The sequence below is a fragment of the Mobula hypostoma genome, chromosome 6 (genome assembly GCF_963921235.1).
Source record: "Mobula hypostoma chromosome 6, sMobHyp1.1, whole genome shotgun sequence".
NCBI classification, from domain to species: domain Eukaryota; kingdom Metazoa; phylum Chordata; class Chondrichthyes; order Myliobatiformes; family Myliobatidae; genus Mobula; species Mobula hypostoma.
This window is the reverse complement of record NC_086102.1, coordinates 19,556,260-19,582,578: the sequence shown is the minus strand read 5'-3', so window position 1 is coordinate 19,582,578 and position 26,319 is coordinate 19,556,260. Positions and strand designations below refer to the sequence as shown.

The following is a 26,319-nucleotide window of genomic DNA, read 5'->3' as shown; positions in this document are numbered from 1 at the left end:
TATTACATTACATTTATGATATCAGCAATGATCATTTTGGCTGGTTTGATTGGAGCAGTGAAAGCTCTAAGAAAACTGTACGTTTTTGCACCTATTACACTGAGCAACACGGGCATTGATTTTTTATTGGCTATACGATTTGTCTTAAAATACTGGTTAATTCATTCCGTATACATGTCTAGTTATCTGTTGTGTAATGAAACACATCTATTTTCCCAATTTAGCCAACTATTTCTTCTTTTTATTTATGTATTTATTTATTTATTGTTATCATTGATACTCACTGTTTATGAAGCAATAGATTTCGTTCATTTTCTGCCTTTTTTAACATCAGTCTCCCTCCTCTTGTGAAGTAAAAAGTATGCTGCTCTTCAACAGGAATGTAGTCATTTTTGGTTTGTATTAGAATTTCCTCATTGCCACTGTTTTGTTTTGTAACTCCAGAAACACAACTAATGAAAAACACAAGAGCCGGGAAATACGTGTCTACTTCATTTTAAATACACTACTTTTCTATCTCAACATTCCTCTATTGGGCTTGTGTGGCATTCTTTGTAAACCTAAGTGTGGAGGTGAGGACAGGGATGCAAACCTCAAAGCTGTATCTGCTTCCATCCTCAAGCAAAATTTACATTTGTGCATTTCTTACCAATCATCACTGGGTAAGGGGTGATGAAAACAAGTATCCTCCATTTTGTTTTTTATGCTTCAATAATTCAATTTTACATCGGACAAAGAACATTTTAGTATAGTGCAGACCCTTGGGCCCACAATGTTGTGCTGATATTTTAACTTACTCCAAGATCAATCTCACCCTTGCCTCCTACACAGCCCTCCATTTATCTGCTATCTACAGTATGTGCTTATCTGAAAGCCCTTAATATATCTGTCTCTACCACCAACCCTGTCAGTGCATTTATCATGCTAAACAACTATTCTTATTTGAGACTAGTGTAATGGGAATAATTCAAATTTCAAACCTACTGAATCCATGTGTCGTCACATTGCTGGAGAGTCTGAACAACTCCCAAGCCATTGTGAGGACTGAATAAAAGTTCCTGGGAACTGGTAAAGTAACGTTTATTTTAATGGAAGTGATCTCCCCATTGAAGTTGGACTCCACTGTGCACCATAATGGAATTTCTGATGGGACCAGGGAAAAATCATTAATTATAATGAAAGTTTCAGAATCACAAATGTCATTCCATTGTTCATAGATTAAGCTTCACCTGTTTCTTTTTCTATCTTTGAAGGAAATTTGATTGACAATACTTGCTAAACTGTTAGAGTGACACATTTAGGAAAAGTGGCCAAGTAAGGACTGTCTTCTGGTTGAATCAATTATTGCTCTAGGTCAAGGTTCCCCAATAACTAGAATCCACATGCGCACTGGGTGTTTGCACATGTCCAATAGAAATCAGTAATATACAATGGGAAAGAAATGTTACTGTGTGAAAAGACTTATATGAGTAATCACAGGATTTGTAGCACTTCTGGTGATTACAAGGTCACAATGGTGAATAGTATAGCTTTAAGCTTTTGGTGTTCCCCACTCCTCTGCACACTTAGGTATACACAGCTGGTAGAATGAACACAAAAGACAGCCTTTTCGTCCCCAAATGAAAAGTGGAAGAATGAGGATTGAAGGAAACCTGATCTGATCCCTCTCCATTCCAAAGTGATGAGCTTACTCTAGTCAATGCCAATAAAGCTGAATAACATGAGAAATTTCACATCAATGATGATTGCCAAACAGATATTAGTGGAATGCTGATGTTCCCCATGGTTTACTATTTACAAGGCAATCTAATGGGATTATACAGGAGCCAGAGCCTTATCTAACTGAGCTGGTTTTTTCTTGCAACATTAAGAATTGAGCAAGAAATTCGAAGAACTTTTTCAAAGTATAATTGTTCAAAGTTCAAAGTGCATATATGTCACCATATTACCCTAAGATTCATTTTCATGTAGGCATTCACAGTAGAACAAAGAAATACAATAGAATCACTGAAAACTATATACACACACACACACACACACACAAGCTTCTTTTATTTCTTCTTTTAAATATGCCTCTACAACCAAACTGCATGCCATTGGAGCCTGTAATTTACATTTAGATTATATGTTTTTGTGTTGACTTAGTGATCTGGCATCTTTGCTGTCTCCGGGGGAGTTCGGCAAGTTTGAGAGTGGAGTGTGCAGCCTAAAGGCAAAGTGCCAACCCACGATTGGCTCCATTGATCCCCTCCACTTAAAGCATCGAGTAAGACTGAATTTGACGAGGATGGGTGCTCAGCACCATCTGCCTGCATCTGACCTGTCTCCCTCTCTCCCTTGCCGCTACCGAAGGAAGTTGCAGTAGTTTTCCTCAGACAACAAGGTTTGAACAGTGCAGCTCGGCTGTGGACTCATTTTGGAGAGCTCTGCAATTCATCTTACATGTGTTTCTGGTTTCTGGTTATTCTTGTTTTGCTATTTTGCTCGATTTGATCAAGGCTCTTTTGCGTGGACTGGAGTGTTTTGCCACGGTGTGGCTCTGTGGCCTGCAGCTAATGAACAAAACAGTGCTGAACTGAACCAAACTAAAGTGAACACTCCTAGACCATTCTGCAATTTGATGTTTAATATTCTGCATGTAATTTGCTTGCTTTTTGCTGTTTGCTCAATTTGTTCTTTTTTTCATGTGTTGGGTGTTTGATATTTTCTTTGAATGGGTTCTATATTGTCTCTTTGTTTCATGGCTGCCTGCAGGAGGACGCATCTCAGTGTTGTGTATCGTACACATACTTCGATAATCTCAGTGTCGTGTATCGTATACATACTTGGATAATCTCAGTGTTGTGTATCGTACACATACTTGGATAATCTCAGTGTTGTGTATCGTATACATACTTCGATAATCTCAGTGTTGGGTATCGTACACATCCTTTGATAATCTCAGTGTTGTGTATCGTATACATACTTTGATAATCTGTGTTGTGTATCATATACATACTTTGATAAAAAATGTACTTTGAATCTTTGAAGCAAGCTATGTGCAATAGAAGACAAATGGTGCAAATGCAAAAATAATCTAATCTAAATAAATAAATACGTAAGTAGTACTGAGAACATGAGTTGTAGAGTCCTTGACAGTGAAGCCATAGGTTACGTTCAGTACTGAGGTGAGTGAAGTGATCCACACTGGTTCAGGAGAATGACGGTTGAAGGGTAATAATTGTTCCCGAACCTGGTGGTGTGGGATCTAAAGCTGAAGTACCTCCTTCTTCATGGTAGCAGTGTGAGAAGAAAGCATGGTCTCCATGGTGGGGGTCCTTGATGATGGATGCTGCTTTCTTGTGGCAGCACTCCTTGTAGATGCGCTCAATGGTGGGAGGGCTTTTCCTGTGATGAACTGGGCTGTAACCACTACTTTTTGTAGGGTTTTCTTTTCTGGAACATTGGTGTTTCCATATCTGGCCGTGATGCAACCAGTCAGGATACTCTCCACTGTGGATCAATAGAGGTATTGTAGATATGCAGAAGTTTTAGCTCTTGTTTGCTGGCTTGCTTGTTGAATTATCTGGAACATACTTTCCACTCATAGCCAAGTCTGGACAGGAGTTGATGCTCATTTAACCTCAGGACTGTGCACTGATAGGTGGGCGCTTGCATTTAGCATTGCTCATATCTCTCCTTGTTGTTCAAAAGATGTTGAAGCTAAAAGAAATCAGAAGGATGAAGGTTATTTTCAGCCCTCCTTGTAAACTTGAATAGCATTGTTCACCATCAAAATGCAATCGAAGTATATATTTTAACTTGGGTTCTGACTGGGAGTCAGCGGAGTAGTTTGTCTTTGTTCCATCACACAATCACGTGTACAAAGGGGAGCAACTCTAGTGAAAGAAAGACAATACAGTTAAATTGTTATAGAACACAACTGGCCCTTCAGCCCAACTAGTGCTGCTGACAAAAAAATAGTCCCATTTAGTACATAGAGCATAGAATATTACAGCACAGTAGAGGTCCTTCACACCATGATGCTGTGTCAATCTTTTAACCACTCTAAGATCGATCTAACCCTTCCCTTCTACATAAGCCTCCATGTTTCCATTATCCAAATAGCTTTGTAGGGTTTTATTAAATGCCGCTAAAGTATCCGCCTCTACCATCACCCCCTGGCAGGTCATTCCATGCACCCACCACTCTCTGTATAAAGAACTTACCTCTCCCTTATGCTTTCCTCCAGTCGACCCTGAGAAAGAGAATCTCAGGGTTGTACATGATGACATATGAGTACTTTCATAATAAATTTACTTAGAACCTTGAACTTAAAATTATGCCTTCTTGTGTTAGCCATTTCCGCTCTGGGAAAAAGTCTCTGGCTATCCACTCTATCAATACCTCTTATCATCTTGTACAGCTCTATCAGGCCATCTCTAATCCTCCTTTGCTCCAAAGGGAAAATCCCTAGCTCGCTCAACACAGGACATGCCTTCTAGACCAGGCTGCATCTTAGTAAATCTTTTCTGCACCCGTATTTGGCTCATATCCCACTGAAGCTTTCCCTTCCATGATGATCAGGATGGGTAATCTTCACCAATTTCCAAATACTCAACATTTCCTATCATGTTTCTCGGTTGAAATTGGGTAGAAGCATCAATACAACTTGCTGTCAGCTTGTAAAACCATTGCAGATTATCTGTTAACAAAACTGGCCTAATTAGATATTGATTATAACATCTTTAATCCCACTGCAAGTCTAAAATCTACATGACCATTCATAAAGTGTCGGAAGTTAACATCATACACTCAAGTGTCCAACCTGTTCATTGAGAATAAGACAGCTTTTAAATTTCATACATGTAATTCTAACCAGTAGCATTCAGCGCAGGACCCCTTGATACTGAAGGCTTTCTCTATTGATGATCTTAGCACTCAATTATCCTGAAAACCAGAGATGTATAATTATTTCCTCTCTCAGCCTACAATCAGCAGTGGCTGTTCTTCCCTTCAGTCCTGGATTTTATGGATGACCTCAGTAAAAGTCCCAGTAGGCAACAGATGATGCCTCCTGGGATCACCACGTTGCCTCTCAGCTGTGCCCATCCCTCCATCTGGCAAAATCTCATTCATAATGTGAACAGGCTAGATTCCAATACTTCCACAAATCATATGATATGAAACGTTTAGCCTTGACATCTGTTCCACTTTCATCTTTCTCGCTTGGGCAGAGATAGTCACAGAGTGTTCATAGATACCTAGTATCAACTGGTGGTATAAGTTGCTTGAAAGTTCATCCAGTATGTAAATTGGGACAGTCAGCTCCCAGAAACAACAATGCTATAATGTTCAAGTAGTCTGTTCAAAGTCAAAGTCAAAGTAAATTTATTATCAAAGTACCTACAATATATCACACAGTGACCACTTTTTGAGGTAGACCTGTACGCCTGCTTGTTAATGCAAATATCTAAACAGCCAATCATGTGGCAGCAACTCAATGCACAAAAGCACACAGACATGGTCAAGAAGTTCATTTGTTGTTCCAACGTAATATCAGAATGGGGAAGAAATGTGATCTAAGTGAGTTTGACCATGGGATGATGGTTGATGCCAGAGAGGGTGGTTTGAGTATCTCAGAAACTGCTGATCTCCTAGGATTTTCACACGTAACAGTCTCTAGAATTTACAAAGGTTTGTGCCAAAAAACAAAAAAAAATCCAGTTTAAAGCATCTCTGTGGGTGAAAAAGCCTTGTTAATGAGAGAGGTCAAAGAAAAATGGCTAGACTGGTTCAAGCTGAGAGGAAGGCAACAGTAACTCATATAACCACACATAACGCTAATATGTGCTACCATATACTACCTTTAGACTCATTTTCTTGCAGACACTTACAGGAAAAACAAGATAGAACTACACGTAACAAAGACTGAAAACTAACCAATGTGCAAAAGAAGACAAACTGTGCAATCAACAATTAATATTGAGAACATGAGTCATAAACAGCCTTTGAAAGTGAGTCTGTGCTTCATAGAATCAGTTCAGAGTAGTCATGAATGAAGTTATGAAGTATAGCTATTGGCTAGGTTATTGAATTGAATTGAATTGACTTTATTTCTTACATCCTTCACACTGTTGTGTGTGAAAATCCCAGGAGATCAAATCAAATTAATATTAATTATCATTCAACCATACATGGATACAACCAAACGAAACAGCATTCCTCTGGGGCCAAAATACAAAATGTACACAGCACATTCAAAATACCGAGCCAAAAAAAAACATAGCCATGCAAAAAAAAGCCGCATGTATGGTCCAAGGACCTGAGTGACATGTCCCGCAAATTGATGGTACAGTTCCCAACAACCCAGCCTGTCATTCCACTGAATGAACACTAGAGGGCAGCACCAACAGGTGAGGCCAGCCCCCAACCGAATATGGATGCCATGCTACACTGCCTCTGGCATCTCCTCACCTGGACTGCAGCAGCAGGCAAGCCTGTGGCTTGAGGCCTAGTCCTCGCTACAACTGAGGCTATGCAGCTCCCATGCTACCTGTCTCACCACCAAACAAGGGAAACAGGCCAGCAGCATCTTACATTATCAATGTCCAACAAGGTCAAACACCAACTCTAATGCCTATGAGTAGCGGGCAGCAACACGGTCTGCACCCAAGTCAGCTCCTCCGAACCTGATCAAGCTCCTCTACCACATCAGCTGGCTTCTGCCTCTCTGACCAGCCAGCTGGCTCATCCTTCTCCAACTAGCCGGCTGGCTCGTCCTTCTCCGATCTGCCAGTCAGCTCCTCTTTCTCTGACCCTCCAGCCGGCTCCTATTTCTCCAACTCAATGGCTGGCTCCTCTCTCTTCGACACGTCAGCCGGCTCCTGATTAGGATCAGCAGTTTCTGAGGTACTCAAACCACCATGTCTGGCACCAACAATCATTTCGTGGCCAAAGACACTTAAATCACATTTCTTTCCCATTCTGATGCTTGGCCTAAACAACCAGTGGAACTTCCTGACCTCTTGACCATGTCTACATGCTTTTATGCATTGAGTTGCTGCCACATGATTGGCTGATTAGATATTTGCATTAATGAGCAGGTATACAGGTGCACCTTATAAAGTGGCCTCTGAGTGTGGACTAAAATAATAAATCTGTAGTGAAGCACAACATACAGCATTGATAACACTGCATAATCACCACAACAACCTCTATTTTCATACTTCTACCTAGTTATCCATATCCTAATGCTTTTCAACCACTGATTCCATTGCTCAACATCTGCTAATGCAAGCATTCACAGTCAGTTTATATTCTTGTAAAAGTATTTTTATTTCGCTGAAAGTGGAAAGAAAGGAAAACAGGAATAATTTAAAAACAGGAGAAGGAAGCCGGCAAGTTAGAAGTGTTTTACAAGCAGCTGCAGCGCTGCTTAGTGTTTTATACTGTTTCCCATGGCACTGGTTAGAATGTGAAGGCTGTACCAAAACTTCAGTGGTTTTCCAACTATAGTTCAGGTAACTCTTTTCTTGAGGTGAAGAATAATTTTAAAAACTTTTCCCTTTGACAATACTTTGGTGATTTTTCACCTGACAATCAAGTTCAATTTTGGTATCTATGTTGTAGCTTACATACATAGGAAATGACTGTGATCAAGTGGGAAACTTGCAACTGTTTCGGTGGTGATTCATTGACCTGCAATAACTGTGGTTCCCAGTTCTACAGACCATGATAAACCTGGCAGATTTGCTTTCACGCACCATTAACGGGATTGCAAGTGTTCCAGATGTTATTTTGAAAGGCACAGAGGTGCAAATCATAAACATAAGAGATTCTGCAGACAACACACACAAAATGCTGGAGTAACTCAGCCGGTCAGACAGCATCCATGGAGAGGAGCAAAGAGCCAGTATTCCGGGCTCTTTGAGATTATTGGAGACCTTTAGGATGGAGGGAGCTTTTAACTTTGTATCTTCACTGAATCCGCATTCATGGCAGATATAGAATCATGGAGTCCTGGTGCACAAAAACAGGCTCTGGACCAAATGGCCCACGCTAATCAAGATTCCTACCTAAATTAGTCCCACTTGTTCATTTTAGTCTCTCTAAACCTTTCCTATCGATATATCTGTCCAAGCGTCTTTTAAATGTTGTTAGTGTTCCTGCCTCAACCATTTCCTCTGGCAGCTTGTTCCATATACTGGGTGAAAAAGAGTTCCCCTCAGCTTCCTATTAAATATCTCCTCTCTCACCCTAAACCTGTGCTCTCTATTTGTTGATTCCCCATCCTGCTGTTTACTTGCTGTTTATCACAAGGTATCTTTCTCTTAGCTTGCCAGCAATATCTAGGAGAACCAAGTAATTCATCCTAGGTAATAAATAGGCACGGTAGCAGTAGTGGTTAGCGCAACACTATTATAGCACGAGTGACCGGGTTCAATTCTGCTGCTGTCTGTAAAGAGTTTATACGCTCTTCCTGTGATTGCGTGGGTTTCCTCCCGGTGCTCTGATTTCCTCCCAGTAGATTAATTGGTCACATGGGTACAACTAGGTGGTGCAGGCTCATTGAGATGGAAGGTCCCGCTGCCGTGCTGTATCTCTAAATAAAATCAAATCCAGGAGCCTCCATTGAACTTGGAAGAGTTGAAAATCCCATTTAGCATCAGTAATTTTGGTCCTATGAGATCCTGGTCATCGGAGTAGGCTTTACACAATGTGCATGCTCAGTTAAGCAATGTGGCAAAAAGAAAGGTTTGGTACTGACCAAATAGAGTCTGAGTCCGGGACTTCTCCAACCTGTGGACTGCGTTCTTATGTCTTCAGACAACCATTGATTCCTTCACATACAGTGTTTGAGTGCAGAGTCCTGCCTCGTGTACTCCTGTTATGATGTGCACCTCTGCTATGGCCGTGTATCTCTGCAGGCTTTTGTGATGCCTTCCCTCCTCCTCAGTGGTCCTGCAATGGCGGAGCAGTCAGTGGCCAAGCCCCAATCAAGAGCTTGGTGCAGCAGTGAGGAAGAGACACCATCAATGGAGTACTTTCGAGCTGCCAGGAGTGCAGTAATTTGACCTCCTTCAGCTGCTCTTCTCAGGGATTCAGACTTCAGAGATCTGTCTGCAAACATTACAAAGCGGCTGATCAGAAATGTCTACTCGGTCACCGAGACTCTACCATATAGAGTCATAAACTGCTACAGCACAGAAACAGGCCCTTTGGCTAAGCCAGCCTGTGTCAAACTGTTATTCTACCCTGTCCTATCAACCCACATCTAGAGCACCGTCCTCCACACCATTCCCTTCCATGTACTTACCCACACCTCTTTTAAGACCATGAGACATAGGAACAGAATTAGTTTATTCAGCCCATCGTGTCTGCTCTGCCATTCCATCGTGGCTGATTTATTATCCCTCTCAATGCCATTCTTCTGCCTTCTGCCTGTAACCTTTGGCATCCTTTCTAATCAAGAACCTATGAAACTCGGCCTTATATATACCATCAGGTAGGAGGTACAGAAGCTTAAAGGCACACACTCAGCGATTCAGGAAGAGCTTCTTCCCCTCTGTCATCCATTTCCTAACTAGACATTGAACCTGTAAACACTACCTCACTTTTTTAATATACATTATTTGTTTTTTTGAATGATTTTAATCTATTCAATATACATATACTGTAATTGATTTACTTATTTATTATTATTTTTTTCTTCTATATTATGTATTGCATAGAACTGCTTCTGCTAAGTTAACAAATTTCGTGACACATGCAGGTGATAATAAACCTGAATCTAATTCTGACTTGGACCCCACAGTCACCTGTGACAATGAGTTCCACAGATTCACCACCGTCTTAAATAAATGAAGTTTGGGTAACTTGGGGACAACAATGTTATGTTCATAATCACTATCCACGCATCACCAACTGACTGAGCTCTTTAGTAAAATGAAACACTTCTGCCATATATCACCTGAGGCTATTGCCCAAAGCATATCTCCAGAATCCTTCGGGAATGCCTGGACTAGTTTCATGGGAGACCTTGGTGTTTAGCCTATTGATTCTCTCCCCAGTGTTGGGCAGTACATGTTGGCTTGCCAGTTATCCTTTCATAAATAAACAAAGAGAAAAAGTGGTCTGACTGAGGCAGCAACAAAGCAAAACTTTAGCTAATTCACTGCTGGACTGGGTGACGGTTGTGCACGGGGAGTAGTATGGACACAGGCAGGAACATATGATTGGGTTGCTTGCCACCTCTTTTAAATGTATGGTGACTTCGTTCAATTAAAGAGATTTGCCCAATAACCAATCATTCACTTTGCTGGACTTCTGTGACTGAAGAAGAAGAGGGGTGTTCTTCAAGAAATTAGTGTTCCAAGTAGTTCAGAATCAGAATCAGGCTTATTATAGAAACATAGAAAATAGGTGCAGGAGTAGGCCATTTGGCCCTTCGAACCTGCACCGCCATTTATTATGATCATGGCTGATCATCCAACTCAGAACCCCGCCCCAGCCTTCCCTCCATACCCCCTGACCCCCGTAGCCACAAGGGCCATATCTAACTCCCTCTTAAATATAGCCAATGAACTGGCCTCAACAGTTTCCTGTGGCAGAGAATTCCACAGATTCACCACTCTCTGTGTGAAGAAGTTTTTCCTAATCTCGGCCCTAAAAGGCTTCCCCTCTATCCTCAAACTGTGACCCCTCGTTCTGGACTTCCCCAACATCGGGAACAATCTTCCTGCATCTAGCCTGTCCAATCCCTTTAGGATCTTATACGTTTCAATCAGATCCCCCCTCAATCTTCTAAATTCCAACGAGTACAAGCCCAGTTCATCCAGTCTTTCTTCATATGAAAGTCCTGCCATCCCAGGAATCAATCTGGTGAACCTTCTTTGTACTCCCTCTATGGCAAAGATGTCTTTCCTCAGATTAGGGGACCAAAACTGCACACAATACTCCAGGTGTGGTCTCACCAAGGCCTTGTACAACTGCAGTAGTACCTCCCTGCTCCTGTACTCGAATCCTCTCGCTATAAATGCCAGCATACCATTCGCCTTTTTCACCGCCTGCTGTACCTGCATGCCCACTTTCAATGACTGGTGTATAATGACACCCAGGTCTCGTTGCACCTCCCCTTTTCCTAATTGGCCACCATTCAGATAATAATCTGTTTTCCTATTTTTGCCACCAAAGTGGATAACTTCACATTTATCCACATTAAATTGCATCTGCCATGAATTTGCCCACTCACCCAACCTATCCAAGTCACCCTGCATCCTCTTAGCATCCTCCTCACTGCTAACACTGCCACCCAGCTTCGTGTCATCCGCAAACTTGGAGATGCTGCATTTAATTCCCTCATCCAAGTCATTAATATATATTGTAAACAACTGGGGTCCCAGCACTGAGCCTTGCGGTACCCCACTAGTCACCGCCTGCCATTCTGAAAAGGTCCCGTTTATTCCCACTCTTTGCTTCCTGTCTGCTAACCAATTCTCCACCCACACCAATACCTTACCCCCAATACCGTGTGCTTTAAGTTTGCACACTAATCTCCTGTGTGGGACCTTGTCAAAAGCCTTTTGAAAATCCAAATATACCACATCCACTGGTTCTCCCCTATCCACTCTACTAGTTACATCCTCAAAAAATTCTATGAGATTCGTCAGACATGATTTTCCTTTCACAAATCCATGCTGACTTTGTCCGATCATTTCACCGCTTTCCAAATGTGCTGTTATCACATCCTTGATAACTGACTCCAGCAGTTTCCCCACCACCGACGTTAGGCTAACCGGTCTATAATTCCCCAGTTTCTCTCGCCCTCCTTTTTTAAAAAGTGGGGTTACATTAGCCACCCTCCAATCCTCAGGAACTAGTCCAGAATCTAACGAGTTTTGAAAAATTATCACTAATGCATCCACTATTTCTTGGGCTACTTCCTTAAGCACTCTAGGATGCAGACCATCTGGCCCTGGGGATCTATCTGCCTTCAATCCCTTCAATTTACCTAACACCACTTCCCTACTAACATGTATTTCGCTCAGTTCCTCCATCTCACTGGACCCTCTGTCCCTTACTATTTCTGGAAGATTATTTATGTCCTCCTTAGTGAAGACAGAACCAAAGTAATTATTCAATTGGTCTGCCATGTCCTTGCTCCCCATAATCAATTCACCTGTTTCTGTCTGCAGGGGACCTACATTTGTCTTTACCAGTCTTTTCCTTTTTACATATCTATAAAAGCTTTTACAGTCCGTTTTTATGTTCCCTGCCAGTTTTCTCTCATAATCTTTTTTCCCCTTCCTAATTAAGCCCTTTGTCCTCCTCTGCTGAACTCTGAATTTCTCCCAGTCCTCAGGTGAGCCACTTTCTCTGGCTAATTTGTATGCTTCTTCTTTGGAATTGATACTATCCCTAATTTCTCTTGTCAGCCATGGGTGAACTACCTTCCTTGATTTATTCTTTTGCCAAAACATACTGACATACGCCATGAAATGTTTTGTTTCGTGGCAGAATTACAGTGCAAGACATAAACATTACTATAACTTACGAGATATATAAAAAATAAATCAGCAGTGCAAAAAGTGAGAAATAGTGAGGTAGTGTACATGGGTTCCTGGTCTGCACAGAAATCTGATGGTGGAGTGGAATAAGCTGTTGAGTGTCTGTCTTCAGGCTCCTGCACCTCCTCCCTGATGGTAGCAATGAGGAGGAGGCAGGTCCTGGAAGGTGAGGGTCCTTAATGACCCTGTTGTGTATTTAATAGAAATATAGAAACCCTACAGCACAATACAGGCCCTTCGGCCCACAATTCTGTGCTGAACATGTACTTACTTTAGAAATCACCTAGGGTTACCCATAGCCCTCTATTTTTCGAAGCTCCATGTACCTATCCAGGTGTTTCTTAAAAGAGTCTCTCGTATCCGCCTCCACCACCGTTGCCAGCAGCCCATTCCATGCATTCATGGCTATCTGCGTAAAAAACTTACCCCTGACATCTCGTCTGTACCTACTTCCAGGCACCTTAAAACTGTGCCCTCTCACGTTAGCCATTTCAGCCCTGGAAAAAAGCCTCTGACTATCCACACGATCAATGCCTCTCATCATCTTATACACCTCTATCAGGTCGCCTCTCATCCTTCGTTACTCCAAGGAGAAAAGGCCAAGTTCACTCAAACTATCCTCATAGGGCATGCTCCCCAATCCAGGCAACATCCTTGTAAATCTCCTCTGCACCATTTCTATGGTTTCCACATCCTTCCTGTAGTGAGGCGACCAGAACTGAGTACAGAACTCCAAGTGAAGTCTGACCAAGTTCTTATATAGCTGCACCATTACCTCTCGGCTCCTAAATTCAATCTCATGGTTGATGAAGGCCAATGCACCATATGGCTTCATCATATTTAGGTAATATTGTAAATATATAGTTTGATTAAGCATTCTTGTTCACTTAAATAATTTATTACAGGTCACATGTAAAAGTACGTGAATGGCATATGTCATCACACCATCACGTCATAAGCGTGCGCCTTGCTTAAATAAAAACAAACGTACGCAAGTTATCTCCCAGCTCCTTGTTGTTACATTGATTAGATTTTATGTATTTGAGTTACAAAACATAACAGTGGTGATGAGCAAGTTTTAAAACAAACCTGTAATGACTACCTACAAGTTGAAGTGCAGCAAGAAATGGATGAGTTAATAATAGAACATAGAATAGTACAGCACAGTACAGGCCCTTCAGCCCACAATGTTGTGGCGACCCTTAAACCCTGCCTCCCCTATAACCCCCCACCTTAAATTCCTCCATATACCTGTCTGTTTTTGTTCTTTGGGGCAACATACCTTCTTTGCAAAAGAAAAGACGACTGAGTTTAAAAAAGGGCATAAAACTGAAGAATTCATAGGGTTAAGAAACGGTGAGTGATAATAATCATAAAAAGAGCAGAAATGGCTGGCTACATTAGAAATTTGACATGCTTGATTACACAACAGATAAATGGATATTATATACTGAAAGAATGAGCAGTATTTTAAAGCAAATGGAAAAGCCAATGAGAAGTGAGTGCCAAAATTGCTGAGTGCATTGGATTTAAAGGTGTAAGTTTGCTTAGAAGTTTAACTGCTCCAATCAAACCAGCTGAAATGAATTTTGCTGATACTGAGAAAGTAATGCAGAAACACTTAGATATGAAAGCTGTTGTTGCTTGCAGAACATGTCATGGTGTGCTCCGGACCCAGGTTGGTGTGCTCCGGACCCAGGCGCAGAGGAATGGCAGTGTCCCCAGGAAGAGACAGAAATAAGAGGTTAAGCATTGGAATACCAACAGAGCCTCGGAGGAGCAGCTGAGTGACAACATGAGACAATTCATTCTCTCCGACACAATGACCCCAATAAGGCATTGAATGAGAGCCCTCTTTAAATAATCATAGAATGTGGGAAAAATGTCCCAGTCACAATGAGCTTGACAAGATTAAACTAAAAACATAAGATTCTAATCAAAGAATTGATCAGTAAATATAGGCACTCTAAAACCCTAGAAACTCAATGCCCTATGGCAAGCCGCAGAGCTCATAACAGAACAGTTCAGGTTTCATAAGCAGAATCTAAAGGAAGGGGAGCCCATTTCAGCGTATGTGGCTGAAGTGGAGAAGTTGTCTGAGCATTGTCAGTTCTTTGATGGGCTTAATGATGCACTGAGAGATCATTTAGTTTGTGGAATCTTACAAAAAAGCATTGAAAAAAAAGGCTCCTAACTGAAGCACAACTTACATTTAGGAGAGCAGTTGAAATGCTGTATCAATGAAAACAGCAGGCAGAGATGCAATTGATTGCAGTCAGGAACGAAAGTGAGCGTGAACAGAACTGCAGCATCTAAACAGAAACCTGCCCGGATGAACAACTTGTGTTACCATTGTGGCGGGGCTCACATACACTAGAACAATGTAGGTTTAAAATGCAACAATGTAAGACACATGCAAAGATCATGACTGACAGACAAAAATAAATCGACTGCACAGGGAAGAGAAAAAGATAAGCAGTCAAGTTGCAGTTTCCAAAAAAAGAGCACTAATCTGCATGCTGCGAATGAAAAATCTGATAATGATGAAAGTGACACCTGACTGTGTAGCCTCGAGTTTAACACTGTGTAAACGAATAAAAGGCAAGCGACATGGCTTACTCTAGAAATGAACAGCAAATTAATTAAAATGGAATTGGACACTGGCTCAGCTGTTTCAGTCATTCCACCAAATGAGTTTGAATGGCATTTCAAAGACACTGAACCGAAGCCTGCAGATATCCAACTAAGAACTTATATTGGAGAAGAGGTAACTCTTGTGGGAATGGTATTTGTAACCGTGAAGTACAACAACCTACAAGCCACATTGGACTTGTATGTGGTAAAAGCAGGAGGGACAGCTTTGTGGAGTCATGACTGGCTGAAACAACAACAATTTGATTGGAGCTCCATCTGCAATTTGCATGCTACATGCCCTGTAATAGCATCAATAGAAAGCAAATCAAGAAATGCACTAGATGATGTCACAGCAATGTTCAAGGATGGCATTGGAAAATTCAGGGGTAAAATAGTGTTAAATAAAAATGCCACACCCAAATTTTTCAAAGCCCATCCGATTCCTTATACCACCTGTGATGAAGTAGCCAATAAGCTATATCGCATGGAGGCTGAAAGAATTCTTTCCAAGGTCGAATGGAGTCCATGGACAATGTCAGTGGTCCCACTAGCAAGAAGAATGGGTCTGTGAGGATCTGTGGTGACTTTGAGGTCATCAACAATCCAGTACTGAAAGTAAATCAATACCATCTGTCTAGGATGAAGGATATCTTCGCAAACCTTTCCTGAAGAAATCATTTCAGCAAAGTAGACTTAGCTGAGGCCTACCTATGGATAGAGATAGAGTCCAAAGTGTTTCTCACCATAAATACTCACAAAGGGCTTTATTCCTATAATAGGCTTATTTTTGGAGTAGCATCTGCACCTGTACTTTGGCAGAAAGCTATGGACCAGGTGCTATCAAGGACATCTAGGCACTCAGTGTTGCCTGGATGACATCATTTTACCGTTAAGAATGAAAAGGAACATCTCCAAAATCTCAAGATTGTGTTATAAAGAATAGAAGATTATGGGCTCACAGCATGATCGAACGACTGTGAATTCTTTAAAACAAGCATCACTTACTGCAGTCACACCATTGATGCACAACAATTATACAAGTGTACTGAGAAAATTCCAGCATTGGTCAATGGCCCAAGGCCAAAGGACATGTTGTCCTTTTTTAGGATTCACCAATTACTATAAAAGCTTCCTACCAAACCGAGAGACTGTTCCACCCCTTGAACTCATTACTACAGACTGAGAAGAAATGGCAATGGACAGAACAGTGTGAGGTGGCTTTCAAGATGGGAAAGGAAATGGTGACATCAGACACTGTACTCACACACTATGATCCACATCATCCAATAAAGCTTGTATGTGAGACCCCTCTCTATGGTATAGGTGCAGTCATGTCACATATTATGTGTGATGGATTGATGCCTTTGCATCACATTCCCTTACCACTGCAGAGAAAAAAAATAGTACACAGATCGAGCAGCTTTCCATGCACTGTTTGGGATACCAACATGTCCAGAAGATGCCAAGAGCATCTTGGAGAAGAGAGAAGAAAGGTGTCTAGAGCTGTCAGAACCATTTCCTTGCAATCCCAGAGTCAATGCCTACAGCCACTATGCAGGAAGCTACAGAACTTGAGCTTGCTTCAAAGACACAAGTTTCAGCTATCATGCACACCCACCCTCCCCAGTCCTGGCAGGAAAGACGTTATCCCACAAGAATAAGAAATACTCCACAACGATTACATCTTTAGGCCTGAGTATGTCAATTTAACTATATATACACGTGTGCGTGTGTGTGTGTGTGTGTGTGTGTGTGTGTGTGTGTGTGATCTATATAAGTTGAGATGCATTCTATATTGAGTTGGAAGTTATAGCTAAGCAGGAAGGAGTGTCATGTATTTAATATTTCAGTAATATTATAAGTATATGATTTGATTAAACATTCTTGTTCATTTAAATAATTCATTACAGATTATATGTAAAAGTATGTAAATGGTATGTCATTACACTACCACATCATACATACGAGCTTTGCTTAAAGTAAAAACAAATGTACACGAGTTATCTCCCAGCTCTTTGTTTTTTATTTTGATTCGCTCTTATGTTTTGGAATTACAAAATGTAACAGCCCCTTCTTGAGGCACCTCCTATTGAAAATGCCCTTGATGGTGGGGAGGCTATTGCTGATGATGGAGCTGACTGAGTTTACGACTCTCTGCAATTTTTTCCATTGCATTGGCACCTCCACACCACAACTGTAAAGATTTGCTTGAGTTCAGGTACTTAGTATGCTGGATGGTCCAGACATGAGAAGAACTTTCATGGTTTTTGGAAATTCTGTGTCAAGTTCCAACTGAAAAATCCGCATAAGAAGCAAATTTTCATGTTCGTCACTGCAGAGTTCTGCTGAAATGGAGGATCCTAGCTTGCCTATAACAGAACTTGGAGAGTTATACCCATAGGGATACTGATAAGCCGCTAACAACTACAGCTGTACAAACAACGAATGACAAAAGATGGAGCACAGCTTTAAGCAGCAATCAGGAAAGCTCCAACAAGCTTCAATAACATCCTTTGTATTACAGACTTAAAATAGGGCAGAAACGATCAGTAGCTCAAAGATGCATCAATAAGAACAAAGCCCTGTGAGCAAAAAAAAACAATCAATGAAAAGGAGCATGCCTACCCAGTGACGCTTCTGTTAAAGTATTAGTTAGCCAGTTGGGCATTACTCTCTTTTCCCCATTGCACAACAGAGGAGACCTCGGTTTAAAGGCATCTGGGCTCTACAATGTGAAGAATTCCTATAAATGTAAATATGTAGCTCTGCATGCCTGTAATGGTGGACTGTGTTAGGGGCAACTTGTTGGCTGCCACAAGGGTTTGAATGTTTTGTAGGTAATAGTAATCATATTTTACTTTGAAATCATTAATAGTTTTGTGAACACCTGATTATTGTACTGTATGTATTTTTCAAAGTCCAAAAAGTATATTTATTATCAAAGTACATATTTGGTCACCATATACAACCCTAAGATTAATTTTCTTGGAGACGTACTCAATAAATCCATAATAGAGTATGCCTGCAAGAAAATGTGAATGAATAAACACTTGTATGTTTGTAAAAAATGGGACTATATGTGAAGTAGGCCTAAGTATCTAACACAGAACAAATATTCCTTTATTGAACATATTCGTCATATTCTAAGAGGCTATATAATCTGAAGTCATTACTCTAACAACAGTGTTACTCTAAATATTAAAAGGGTGTACTATTGTCTGCTTAATGTCCCACATAATATATTCAAAACGCACTAGCCAAGCTACATTTCCTTGTGAAAAATCTGATTATTGTTCCAGCTGAAAGGTGTTTAATCGATGGATAGTAGACATAGACCATTACAGCAGAGTACAGGCTCTTTGGCCCACACCGTTGTGTTGCATTTTTAACCTACAGTAACATCATTCTAACCTCTTCCTCCCACACAGCCATCCATCTTTTCTATCATCCATGTGTCTATGTGAGTTTTTTAAATGTTCCAAATGTACCTGTCTTGGCCACCATCCCAGGCAGGACTTTCCAAGCACCCACAAATCTATGTGTAAAAATCTTACCTCTGATATTGTCCTTAGGTTTTCCTCCAATTACATTAAAAGGATGTTCTCCTGTTTTAGTCATTTGCATCCCACGGAAAAAGTCTCTGGCTAGCCAAATGATCTATGCCTCTTATCATCTCACACACCTCTATCAAGTCACCTGTCATTCGCCTTTGTTCCAAAGAGAAAAGCCCTAGTTCACTCATCCATTCCTCATAAGACATGCTCTCCAATCCAGGCAGCATTCTGGTAAATCTGCTTTGCACCCTCTCTAAAGCTTCAACATCCTTCCTATAATGAGATAACCAGGACTGAACAGAATATTCCAACTACGGTCTAACCAGGATTTTATAGAACTGTAACATTATCTTTCTATATAATAAATAAACAAAAAAAAATGAAATTACATTAAGTATATATATATATATGTATATTAAATAGTTAAATTAAGTTAAGTAATGCAAAAAAATAGAAATTGAATAAAAAGTAATGAGGTAGTGTTCATGGGTTCATTATCCATTTAGAAATTTGGTGGCACGGGAGAAGAAGCTGTCATTGAGTTACTGAGTGTGTGTTTTCAGGTTTCTGTACCTCCTTCCTGATGGTAACAATCAGAAGATTGTCCTGGGTGGTGAGGGTTTTTGATGATGGAAGCCGCTTTTCTGAGGCACCGCTCCTTGAAGATGTCTTAGACAGTACAGAGGCTGGTGCCCATGATGAAGCTGAGTAATTTTACAACTCACATAGTTTGCTACCCAGACGGAATATAAGGTGTTGTTCCTCCAACGTGAGTGTGGCCTCATCACTACAGGTTCAAAGAACAACCCCCTTATTCCATTTGGGTAGCCTCCAACCTGATAGCATGAGCATTGATTTTTCGAACTTCCAGTAATGGCCTCCACCTCCTTCACCATTCCCCATCCCCTTTTCCCTTATCTCCTTGCCTGCCCATCACCCCCCTATGGTACTCCTCTCCCCTTTTCTTTCTTACAGGGTCTTCTGTCCTCTCCTATTAGATTTCCCCTTCTCCAGCCCTTTATCTCTTTCACCAATCAACTTCCCAACTCTTTCCTTCACCCTTCCTCCTCTCAGTTTCACCTATCACGTTGTGATCCCTCTTCTCCCCCACTTTTTAACTCTACTCGTCATTTGTTTTTCTCCAGTCCTGCAGAAGGGTCTCAGCCAGAAACATCGACTGTTCACTCAAAGGTGTATCTCATGAGGGACAGAAATAGTTGAGTGTGAGAAGATGGAGTGATACTAGGAGATGCTCTAAGTCATCGCCATTTCTAATCTGTATCATTACTAATTGATCCAAGAAATAATGCCTGAAATCACTACTGTATGGAATATTTAACCATCAACCACAGAGATGCCTCAGTTTGTTCTTCACTTATTATATGGTGCCATGAATGGTATGGCAGAGACTCTATGCTCAAGCCAGCATTAAATACAAGGCTATATAACTAATGGGTCAAAATACCACATGCACACAGGGAGGATTCAAGGATATAGTCTTAGTCATAGGAAAGTACAGCACATAAACAGATCATTCAGCCCATCTAGTCCCTGCTGAAACCATGTAAATGCCTACTCCCATCGACCTGCACTCAGACCATAGCCTTCCATACCTCTACTATCCATGTACCTACCCAGGCATTGCTTAAACGTTGAAATCGAACTCACATGCACCACTTGTACTGGCAGCTCATTCCACACTCTCACGACCCTCAGAATGAAGTTTTCCCTCGTGTTCCCCTTAAACTTTTCACCTTTCACCCTTAACCCATGACCTCTAATTGTAGTTCCACCCAACCTCAATGGGAAAAGCCATTTATCCTATCTATACCCCTCATAATTTTGTATACCTCTAACAAATCTCCTCTCAATCTTCTACATTCCAAGGAATAAAGTCCTAACCTATTCCATCTTTCCTTATAACTCAGGTACTCCAGGCCTGGCCTTCCTTGTAAATTTTCTCTATACTGTTTACATCTTTCCTATAGGTAGGTGATCAAAACCACACACAATACTCTAAATTCGGCCCCACCAACGTATTATACAACTTTAACATAACATCCCATGTCCTGTACTCAATACATTGATTGAGGAAGATGAGCTCACAGCCTGCACTGTGCAGGAGCTAGCAATTTGAAGACGTGGCCCCTGTTCATTAAGGAGTAGATGTTTAGGTGTTCCAGGCTGTGGTCAGTGACTTTGTGTGAAGCAGGTGTTAGCACTTACACACTCTCTGGGAAGCTGTGTAACACAGGCTGCCAGCTCACTACAGCCCATTTTATACCAGCCACAGTTCGTATTCACGACCTGCAGATGCATTCAGAAAGCCTCCATTCAGTTATGGCGTACGCATTCCCAACCTCAAAATAGTACAGGAACCACCAGGTTTGCCGATGTGTGTTGTTCTTCTTTCTTTTCTGAGCAGTTTATTGCTTCAAGTTACAACTGCAGCTTGGCTGTGGCTTATTTTCCCACCTGTTTCTCATTAGCCATAATTTAGCAACATGAAGTCCATTATATAGTGGAGGGAGAGAAATACCAAGAGAGAAAGCACGGAGCTCAGCAGTGCTTTCCTCTCCCTCTCTCCCCTTTCTAATGGTTTATGTAACATATTCTGCACACACAGTGAGAAATATGAATATGTGATGACAGAGCTCTTTCCTTCTGGTCCAATTTTGGTGCCAGTCCAGAGGCCTGGGATTCTAAAGTGCAGGCACACCAATGGCCAGGAGTCACAGCACATCAAGTGCCAAAACCAAGCCCTCCATATACCTTCAAGAGTCTGCTGTAAGCCTGTCTCCAGAGGCAACGTGCTAACAAATAGCGCATGTAATGCTTCTCTTTTTTCACATTCATCTCTGAGAGCAGTTCCAATATATTCCCCATATTCTCACCCAGCAGGATTATATTCTGCCGAACTTGTTATCCTCGAAACTCTGGAAGTTTGATCGCCAAAATCACTGCTATCAGTGAAGTTCCACTTAAAGGCTTAATACGTGGGAAACTAGTGCATATTTCCTTGGGTAAAATGAGCTTGCAATGAAAAAAAAGGCATTGGAAGTGCTTGTACAGTATTCTATTTTATGTCTATGCATATTTATAGTACTGTGCAAAAGTCTTAGGCATATATATGCAGCTAGGATGCCTATGACTTTTGCACAGTACTGTATTTGTCAACATAGAGTGGAGAGCGAGTTTGTAGATCTGGCGGGAGCAAAGGATGTTGGGAATGGTGAGGACAGAGCACCTCAGAAGGGTGTGGTACAGGTGACAGAAGAGTGAGACACACTCAGCCCTGAAACACCAAGCAAGGTCATTTGATTCCAATCAATTGCTTTGTTAATCATTACAGAATATCTCTCTGGTGCTTCTCACTCCCTCCCCTCTCCCTTTCCCTTCTCCCAACCATGATTCCCCACTCCCTGCCCCTTTCCAACTCTCAGTAGCTTTAACGTCATTCATATAATTTCTAAAGTAAGTACATGTTCGGCACAGCATTGTATTGTGCTGTAGGTTTTCTATGTTTCTATCACCCATTTATGTCATGAAATTTGTTATTTGTTGCTGGGAAGTACAGTGTAATACATAAAGTTACTACAGTACTGTGCAAAAGTCTATGCACCCGAGCTATATATATATATATGCCTAAAACTTTTGCACAGTACTGTATGTCTATGTCTTAAATTCAGTGTGTTACAATACAGTCTATTCAGGGAGACTCTACCATATAAACACAAGCTTTTTGACCCACAATCCATGTTTCCTTAGTCCTGGCCAGTAGTGTATACAGCTGTCTTTTAGGAAGGTGTTGCTTGGCAGGTTAGGTTTGATTTTTCAGTCTCTCGAGGATTTCTTATGTGATGTTGTGTAAATAAAAGTGAAATGAAAGTTGTGTGCCTGACTTGCCTCATGCTATCTGCACCATTTGACAAACCAGAGAAAAGGAAGAGGGAAAAAAGCCGTTTTCACTTCAAGAAATGATTCAGGAAAGCACCAAGATCTTCAAATTAGAATAGTAAAGTCAGCAGACCCAGCAATTAAAAACAACAAAAGTGCTGGAAACACTCAACAGGTCAGTCAGCATCTGTGGGGAGAGGAACAGAATTACTGCTTCAGCTCAAAGATCTTTTATCAGAACTACGAGAAGTTGGAAAACGTGTGTTTTAAGCTGTAAAGATGAAGGAGGGGAGGAAAGAATATAGGAAATATCGGAGAGTTAGACTGCCAATGAGAAATAAATAGATTCTCCACAGAGGGGATAATACTAAAATGAGATTAGAAGAGTACCGAGAGTACCCTAAACTATTTCTACATTCTTACATTGTGAAATTACTTTCATCCGAGACTCAAAAGATATAGTTGATTTTCAGTTTCAGGTCCCTGCGATCGAATGGTCTCTCTCTCTCCCTCGATGCTGTCGGAGGATGGTACCAAAGTTCTGGGTTTGCGGTTTGTGGATTGGAATAATAAACACTGATCTGAACTGAATATGGACTCCTTCAATGTTCGTTTTTTATTTTCTGCATTTTCACTCATTCTTTCTTGTCTTTGCTGAGATTTGTTTTTTTTTGCACACATGGGGCATGGGGTGAGTGTGAGGTTGATGTTCTTGTTGATGTTTGCACAGTTTGTTTTTTTGGAGTGGTGGGGTTGATGTTTTTCATTGAATGGGTTCCATGGTTTTCTTTGTTTTGTGGCTGTCTGTGGAGAATTTGAATCTCAGGGCTGTATAATGCGTACAGTGGTATGCAAAAGTTTGGGCACTCCTGGTCAAAATTTCTGTTACTGTGAATAGCTAAGCGAGTCAAAGGTGAACTGATTTCCAAAAGGCATAAAGTTAAAGATGACACATTTCTTTAATATTTTAAGCAAGAAAACTTTTTTATTTCTATCTTTTACAGTTTCAAAATAACAAAAAAGGGAAAGGGCCTGAAGCAAAAGTTTGGGCACCCTGCATAACAGTATTTAGTAACACCCCCTTTGGCAAGTATCACAGCTTGTAAAAGTTTTTTGTAGCCAGCTAAGAATCTTTCAATTCTTGCTTGGGGGATTTTCACCCATTCTTCCTTGCAAAAGGCTTCTAGATCTGTGAGATTCTTGGGCCGTCTTTCATGCACTGGTCTTTTGAGATCTATCCACAGATTTTCGATGATGTTTAGTTTGGGGGACTGTGAGGGCCATGGCAAAACCTTCAGCTTGCGCCTCTTGAGGTAGTCCATTGTGGATTTTGAGGTGTGTTTAGGTTCATTATCCTGTTGTAGAAGCCATCCTCTTTTCATCTTCGGCTTTTTTACAGACAGTGTGATGTTTGCTTCCAGAATTTGCTGGTATTTCATTGAATTCATTCTTCCCTCTACCAGTAAATGTTCTCCGTACCACTGGCTGCAACACAAGCCCAAAGCATGATTGATCCACCCCCGTGCTTAACAGTTGGAGAGGGTTCTTTTCATGAAGTTCTGCACCCTTTTTTCTCCAAACATACCTTTGCTCATTGCGGCCAAAAAGTTCTATTCAAAAGGTTCAAAGGAACATCTAAACAAGCCAGATGCATTTTGGAAACAAGTCCTGTGGACTGATGAAGTTAAAATAGAACTTTTTGGCCTAAACATCATTGAGAATCTGTGGATAGACCTCAAAAGAGCGTGCATTCAAGATGGCCCAAGAATCTCACAGGACTAGAATTCTTTTGCAAGGAAGACTGGGCGAAAATCCCCCAAACAAGAATTGAAAGACTCTTAGCTGGCTACAAAAAGCGTTTACAAGCTGTGATACTTGCCAAAGGGGGTGTTACTAAGTACTGCCATGCAGGGTGCCCAAACTTTTGCTTTGGGCCCTTTTCCTTCTTTGTTATTTTGAAACTGTAAATGATGGACATAAGGAAGTTTTCTTGCTTAAAATATTAAAGAAATGTGTCATCTTTAACTTTACGTCTTTTGGAAATCAGTTAATCTTTTACTTGCTTAGCTATTCACAGTAACAGAAATTTTGACCAGGGGTGCCCAAACTTTTGCATGCCACTGTACATGCTTTGATGATAAATGTGCTTTCATAGAAGTTTATTATATCATGACATCCACTGATATGGAGAATGGTTACAGTCTTTTTCCCTGCATGAGGGATTCTAAAACCAGAAGGTATAGATTTAAAGCGAGAGGGGAAATATTTAAAGAGAACGTGAGGGGCATGTTTTTCACACAGAGGGTGATGAGAATACAGAATAAGATGCCAGAGGAAGTGGTTAGAGACAGATATAATTCCAACATATAAAATTTATAAGTACAAAAGAATCTGCAGATGCTGGAAATCCGGAGCAACACACACAAAATGTTGGAGGAACACAGCAGGTCAGGTAGCATCCATAGAAACGAATAAACAGTCGATATTTTTGGGCCGAGACCCTTCATCGGGACTGAAAAGGAAGGGGGAAGATATCAGAATAAAAAGGTGGAGGGAGGGGAAGGAGGACAAGCTGGAATATATAGGGGAAGCCAGGTGGGTGGGAAAGGTAAAGGACTGGAGAAGAAGGAATCTGATAGGAGAGGAGAGTGGACCATGGGAGAAAGGGAAGGAGGGGGGATCTGGGTAAGGAGAAGAGGTAAGAGGCCAGAGTGGGAAATTGAAGAAGAGGGAAGAAGGAGGGGAAATTTAAAAAAGAGGAAAAATGAATCCAGAAGGAGATATCAATGTTCATGCCATCGGGATGGAATATGAGGTGTTGCTCCTCCATCCTGAGAGTGGCCTCATGATGGTAGAAGAGAAGGCCATGGACCGACATATTGGAACAGGAATGGGCATAGGAATTAAAATGGTTGGCCACCAGGTAACTCCATTTCTGGCGACTGAAGCTGAGATGCTCGACAAAGCGATTCCCCCAATTTACAAAGTAAAGGAGGCTGCATCGGGAGCACCAGATACAATAGACAATCTCAGCAGTTTCTCAGGTGAAGTGTTGCCTCACCTGGAAGGACTGTTTGGGGCACAACGGAGATGAGAGAGGAGATAAATGGGCAGGTGTGGTATCTCTATCACTTGCAGGGATAATTGCCTGGAGAGAGATTAGTGGGGAGGGATGAATGGACAAGGGAATCACGGAGGGAGCAATCCCTGTGAAAAACAGAGTTGGGGAGAGGTGGAAGTTAAAGATGTGTTTGATGATAAGATCCCATTGAAGATAGCAGAAGACGCCGGGAATGATGTGTTGGATGCGGAGCCTCAGGTGGTGATAGGTAAGGACAAGAGAAACTCTGCTCCTGCTAAGGCGGTAGGAAGATGGAGTCACCATAGATATCCATTAAGTAGAGGAAATGCATATGTAAGCAGCATCAATGTAGAGAAAGGGAAACTCCATTCTTTGAAGAAGATGCCCTGGAAAGGCAAACCTCATCCAGGGAACAGATGCAGCAGAGACAAAGGAACTGGGAAGAGGGAATGGCACTTTTGCAGGATACAGGGTTCGAAAAGGTATAGTCAAGATAGCAGTGGGAATCGGTAAGCTTATAAAAGATGTCTGTAGACAGTTTGTCTCCAGAAATAGAGACAGAGAGATTGAGAAAGGGGAGGGAGGTGTCAGAAATGGACCCAAT

General features: G+C 41.3%; 1 long non-coding RNA gene across 3 annotated transcripts in view; it reads right to left on the bottom strand.

The window, feature by feature from the left end:
• Positions 1 to 26,319, bottom strand: part of LOC134347466 (uncharacterized) — an 81,322-nt gene that overhangs the window by 2,368 nt on the left and 52,635 nt on the right. Inside the window, exon 3 of one of the 3 annotated variants that reach the window (XR_010018166.1) lies at positions 3,233 to 3,702. The exons of 1 other annotated variant lie outside the window; for it this stretch is intronic. This is a non-coding gene — a long non-coding RNA (uncharacterized LOC134347466). Of the gene's footprint in view, positions 1 to 2,039; positions 3,703 to 26,319 lie in introns of those variants that run through there. One more of the 3 variants, XR_010018164.1, reaches the window with a different exon arrangement.